At 52.3% G+C, this 6000-nt stretch overlaps 1 protein-coding gene across 38 annotated transcripts in view; it reads left to right on the top strand.

Annotated features, from left to right (window-relative positions):
• The first annotated feature begins 790 nt into the window (after positions 1–790).
• Positions 791–6000, top strand: part of GSN (gelsolin) — a 64819-nt gene continuing 59609 nt past the window's right edge. For 34 of the 38 annotated variants that reach the window (XM_077968147.1, XM_077968139.1, XM_077968169.1 and 31 more), the window contains exon 1: positions 791–848. The gene's annotated coding sequence lies outside the window, so the exon portion shown is untranslated. Of the gene's footprint in view, positions 849–2560; positions 2693–4142; positions 4308–4440; positions 4532–6000 lie in introns of those variants that run through there. The other 4 variants (XM_077968154.1, XM_077968130.1, XM_077968149.1 and 1 more) reach the window with 3 other exon arrangements.

Raw genomic sequence — 6000 nt, 5'->3', positions numbered from 1 at the left:
TGCTATGACACAAATAAGAACATCCGTTTATGCAGAAGCCACAGTGCCTTGTCATTGTGCTGAGGGTCTTTTTCTCACTGAGTCTTCTCAACCGCCCCATGAAGAGGCAATCCAGGATGCCCATTTGACAAACGAGGAAACGGAGACTTAGGTATGTGAGCTCGCTTGCCCAAAGTTACAGGACTAGTTGATGTCTGGGGTTCCAAACCAGGCCCTTCTGACTCCACGGCGCCTGCTTAATGGTCCACTTTAAGGACCAGGGATGCACTTGGCATTTTCGTTACTTCATTCGGAATGAGCTGGGAATCGCTCTTCCTCTTTATTCCCTTCCGTGGGAAGGAATCTCCCTTGCTTTGTGTGCAGCCTATGTCACTCTCCGAAGTCTCACTTTGCCTCCTGAAGTCCGTCCTCTCCGGGGCTGAAATCGGCCTCCGCTGGTGCTAGTTGAGCATTGCTCGCCTGCCCGCCCCATCTGAGCTCTTGGCCCCAGGCCAGCTCAGGAGCTGCCCTGGGTCTCCTCCCCGACGCTAGGCCTCTTCAGATCTCCCCTCCGTGCTCCAGGCCTCAGTTTCCTCCAGGGGAAAGCAGAGGGCTTGGTGCCTTCCTGCGAGGTGAAGCGAGGGGTCGCCCTGGATGAAGGCAAGCTTGGAGCCACCCGCCCTGCAGCCGACGGGAGGGCCTGGCGCTCCTCCCCCACCCGCCTGCCGGGCCGCCCCGCCCCGAGGGCGGCTCCCGCCCGCGCCCTGCCCACCCCGGCCGCGCGCACCGCAACGCCCCAGCCCCGCCGCCCGGAACCAGCTGAGCACAGCTGGACCCAGCAGCCGCCGTCTCCAGCGCCGCAGCAGCAGGTAGGGGAGGCGCGCAGCCCCGGCCCCGGACATCTGGGGGTCCCGGGCTGATTTGAGCCCTTCCTCTCCCTTCCTTCCCGGTCCTGTCTCGCGCGCGCCTGGAGCTCGGCCCGGCCGCGGGGGTCGCTGGAAAAGGGCTTCCGCGCTCAGTTTTCCCGTCTTCCAGGGGACCAAAGAGTGTGGATGGGAGCAGGGGGATGGGGAGACGCTGGAGCAGGAGAGGAGAGGGGCCAGGCCTCCACCCCGTGATTCCACTGTGCTGCTAGCACCTGAGCTAATAACCTCGACCCCGCCCCCGCGATGGGGGAACTGTCCCGGGGTCACTCCCGCGCTTGGGGTGTCTGAGCCGGGCATGCAGGGGGCCACCAGCTACGGTCTGGGCGGTGACCCCGCTGGGGAGTCCACTCAGAGGACCCTTGCCTCCTGGACGATACCTGTGCTTGCTTTCCTCTTCGGCTTCTTCCTCTTTCTGAGGACTGTTAGAAAGTTCTTCCTTGTACTGTCTGAAATCTTCGGGCGCCTGCTACCTGTAGCTGCTGGCTCCTCCCCGGCCCTGCAGTGTTCCCTTCCCTGACTCACACGGAAGCTTCTTTCGGAGTTGAAGACAGTGATTGGAACCCCTTCTCCCTGATCCCCCATGTCTTCTGGGATCCAGCCCCCCAAAACCTAAATAACAGCAACTTCCCTCTGGTCCAGTGCAGGTTGGCTGGTCTGCGCAGTGCCCGGGGAGAAGAGCCAGTCCTCGGAAGACTGGGGGCTGGGGGTGTGGGCGAGCAGGTGACATTGGCTTTCTTCCTAGCTCCTTCTCTGCCCAGACATCTGCCGCTTTATCCTGTCCTCACACCCTCCTCAGAGCATGGAAGGGGCTTTTAAAACACCCAGAACTCATTCTAGGCTGTCTTGAGGGTAATTGGACTTTGTGGAAGGCGGGGCTTCTGGGGAGGTGCCTCTCGCTTTTGTTTGGCCTTTGGGGACTTTTCAAAGACTTAATCCTGTGTGTCGTGTTCTCCCAGGACCACATTTCTGACCAGGGCACCAGGAACTCTCACCGCTCTGCCCTTTACAGCGACCATAGCTTGCTAGAATCTTACCCCATCCCCATTTCACAGTTAAAAGTCAAGGACCCAGAGAGTTTATGATGGGCTAGTTGACACACAGTGAGGCAGGTTAGGGCTGGGACCCAATTCCAGTCTGCTCTTTGTGGATTCCTTGCTGGGAGGGACTTTAGCCTCCTTCTTGGGTGTTCCGTTCACTAAAGGGACAAGCATTCCCCACCGCTCCCCCCCCCCCCCCCCCCCCCCCCCGCTTGGGGATGCTGGTTGGTGTTTCCTGGGGCTGTTAAGGGAGAGAGGCTTGGAAACAGAGGAGTAAGGATGGGGATGGGAACGGTCGGCTTTCAGCTCCTTTGAAACTCCATTTTTCTTTCCGGGGCCTTGCTATTTAGAAATGCCAGGGAAATTGTAAACAGCCAGGGGAGCTTGGGTTGGCATTCGGTGAGTTACACAGCAGCAAAGAAGGTTTCTGTGTGAATCAGGGAAGGGAAGTTTACTCCAGAATTTTCTATAGTCCTTTTATTAGGGACTAACATGAGCCTGGAAACAGGCTGCTCCCAGGAGGGGTGGCTGCAGAGTTTGCCCTGCATGGCATTTCCTTCCACCCCTCCTCCCTCCTTTCAGCCCTTCTCTGGACCTGTGTTCTGTGCTTTGCCCTGCGAGGGGCCCAATAGCCTCGGAAGAGGACAGAGCTCTCTGTCCTCAAGATGCTTGTCATCTATAGTGGTTGACACTTTCGTGCCATATTAAGAGTGACTTCAGCCTGCAGGCGGAGTGACTAATTTTGTCTGGGTGACCCAGACCTCAGAATGAGTAATCATTTACCAGGAGAAACAGGAGTTGGAGGAAAAGACATTCTGAGAAGCAGGAACCACTTGTGCAAAGGCACTGAGGTTTTCTGAGCCATCCAAGTGGCTAGAGTGGAGGATGGGAGAAGGGCGGGGTGGTGGGAGTTGAGACTCTAAATGAAAATGGAACTAGATTATAAGCTAAAGGTTTGGACTTCATCCTGAAGGCAATGAAGAACTGAGAAAGGGTTTTGACAGAGCAGTGGTTTTTAAAAACTCATTATTCTGAATGGCCGATATGGGGGATGCATTGGACCAGGCTGATCTGGAGGCAGAAAGGCCCTGAGGAGGCTGTTGCATGATTCAAGTGAAGTAGAATGCAGGTCTGAACTAGAGCGTGGCCACTGGGATGGGTCAGAGCAGCAGATTCTGGAAGCCCAGCTGAAGGTCTCAGAACCTGCTATAAATTTCATCTAAAAGCAGACAACAGGCTATACCTACTGGAGAAGGCTGCTAAGGTATTCAGCATTGTAATTTTTTTTCTTTTTCATGAGTTTTAAAACAAACAAAAAATATTGTTAAAGATTCAAACATAAATTTTTATCCCCCCAAGCCCTCCTCTTTCCTCAGAGGTCGCCACTGTTAACAGTGGTGTGTGTGCGCTTCTGCCAAACACGTTGGTTGGATGCCTTCACTCTTAGCCATCCAGTGACAGTGGGCCACTTTCCCCTACTCCATGTGAATAGTTTGGGTCATTTGTGATGTGGGTCATAGAGATGATTTCTGCTTGGTCTATGGTACTTTGCTGAGACATTGATCTCTGGTTTTCTTTCATTAAACTTTTACATCCTATGTCTGTGGTCTCTGAGTGTATATATTTGCTTATCAGAGACCACAGGTGTGAGAGAAGTTAGAAGCACTGACTTGGAAATGGACCCCCAGTCTTGGTTCTTCGGGTGATCTTGGGCAAATCCTATCTCTCTGAGCCTCAGTTTCCTCATCTGTAGAATGGAGAGATGTTGGTTTGCATGACAATAATAAAAAACTATCTTTTAACTGGGCATTGTAACTCACACCTGTAATTCCAATACTTTGAAAGGCTGATTTGGGTGGATGGCTTAAGCCAGGAGTTTGAGACCAGCCTGGGCAACATGGTGAAACCTCATCTCTACTAAAATTACAAAAATTAGCCAGACGTGATGGGATGGGCCTGTAATCCTAGCTATTTGGGAGGCTGAGGTATGAGAATTGCTTAAACCCTGGAGGCAGAGGTTACAGTGAGCTGAAATCATGCCACTGCACTCCAGCCTGGGTGACAGAGCAAGACTATCTCAAAACAAACAAAGAAAAGAGGGAAAAAAAAGCTATTTTTTAAATATACCAAGTACTGGAACATTTATTACTTTATTGATTCCTTGCAATTCCTCTGAGGTAGATACTAGTATGCTCTTTTACAGGTGAGGAAACTGAGTCTTAGGCTGAATAACATGCCCCGGGTTGTGTGGCTATTGGGTGATGGTGCAAGGATTCCAGAGGTCTGACGACAGAGCCATAGCTCTTAATGACGGCACTAAACATTCTCTTGAAAATTCTTTCTAGTCCTGGCTTTAGGAGAACTGGTAAGGGAGTTATGCTGTTATGAGGGGTGGGAGTCGGTATGCAGAGCTTGGAGAGCTCAGCCCTGCAGCAGAGAGGCCTGGAGGGGCCTCCCAGGGCTGTTTGTAAACTCATACTTTCCTGTGCCATCTACAGGACCCTCGAATGTAGGTCAGTCTCCCCTCCATTGCAGGGAATCAAGGCTCCAAGAGGACACAGGACTTGCCCAGCAAGGTCATGTGGTGAGGTGAGAGCCCAGCCAGGACTGGTCCCCCCTTTTCATCAGTCGAGCCCGTGTTCTGGAAATGTATCTGGCAAAGCAAGGAAACATGGGCACCCTCCTGCTCCTTGGTTATTCCCTGAGAAAATGCCAGCAGAAGCAGAGAAAAGCACGTCCCAGGGGTTATGCATTTTTGGGAGGAAGGGAAAAAAAGAGACCAGTGTTTAGGCAGCCGGGGGATGTTAAGTAAAAATATCTCCTCGCTTTCAACTGAGTGAGCGTGTGTCATATTTCAGCCTGATGTGGTTTGTGAAGCTGGAGACCACAGGCAGGCTCAGTTCCTGCTGCTGGCCAGCTTCCCCTCCCCTGTCTCCCTCCCCTGCTATATGCCTGCTCTCCTCTGCCCTGCCTGGGACCACATCAGCAATTTAAGAATAGGGCAGAGAAAAGCAGTGGGTGTTGTGGGCAGGGGTGGGCAGCTGAAGGCCTGGACTTGGGTCCTGGCTTTGCCAGTGACAAAGTGCTGGGTGACTTGGGCTAATGCATGCCTTTCTCTGGGCCCCAGTGTCCATTCTGCACTGTGGGGTGGACAGCATAATGTCAGCCTTCCCAGCTCCGATGGCCTCTGAGTTGGAGGGCTTTGTGCTTCCCACATGAACTTGGGTCCAGCATGTCTGAGACACAAAGTGAGCCTGCAGTGGTGCAGCTGGTGATTCAGCTGCTGTTCTTGAATTTAATGTTTTCAGACTGAATCGATTGCCCCATTTTGCAGATAAGAAAGTCGAGGTCTAGGATTCTGTTTATGTATCCCATCCCTGCTCTACAAGCAACAATAATAATGGCCACCATATGTAACACACTTACTATGTATGTTCACCTTTTGCTTTCACTGTCTTTTTTAATCTTTTAACAGATCTACGAGGGAGAGATATTGACTCCATTTTACAGATGAGGAAACTGAGGCTCAGAACAGTAAAAGGACTCACATTCTCTTCTTTGAGTCTCACAGTAGTCCTGGGGTTGTCATTATGTAACCCATTTTACCAGTGAGGAAACTCAGGCCTGGAGACGAGAGCATCCTTGCCCAGGGGTCCCCAGGGGCCACACATGGCCTGTCAAGTTCCTTCCCAGGCCCTCCTGCTCCTCCCTCGTCCCTTGCTTGCTCTGCCTCACAGGGTGCCTCTTCACCTCTTGCATGCAGTGCTTGGGTTAAGGGATGAGAACAGTTTTCTTCCTGGGCTATAAAGTATCCCTGAAATCGGCTCTTCCCAAGAATGATCCAGAAAGGCTTTAAGCCGTGGAGCCTCACAGGGAACTCCAGAGAAGGGTCACACCAGTGGGAATGGATTCGTTTTATTCTGCTGAGCTGGCTAAGCAAACAGTCCTGTTACTTTCCAACCTCAATAAGAATATCATCGGGGCCAGACGTATTTGCCAAGCAAAGTATATATATTTGACATATGTGAGCCTTCAGGGTGGGGCTTGGCCCTTAATTT

This window comes from Macaca mulatta, chromosome 15 (genome assembly GCF_049350105.2).
Source record: "Macaca mulatta isolate MMU2019108-1 chromosome 15, T2T-MMU8v2.0, whole genome shotgun sequence".
Taxonomy (NCBI): domain Eukaryota; kingdom Metazoa; phylum Chordata; class Mammalia; order Primates; family Cercopithecidae; genus Macaca; species Macaca mulatta.
Note: the sequence above shows the minus strand (reverse complement) of the source record. Positions and strands in the feature narration are given on the sequence as shown.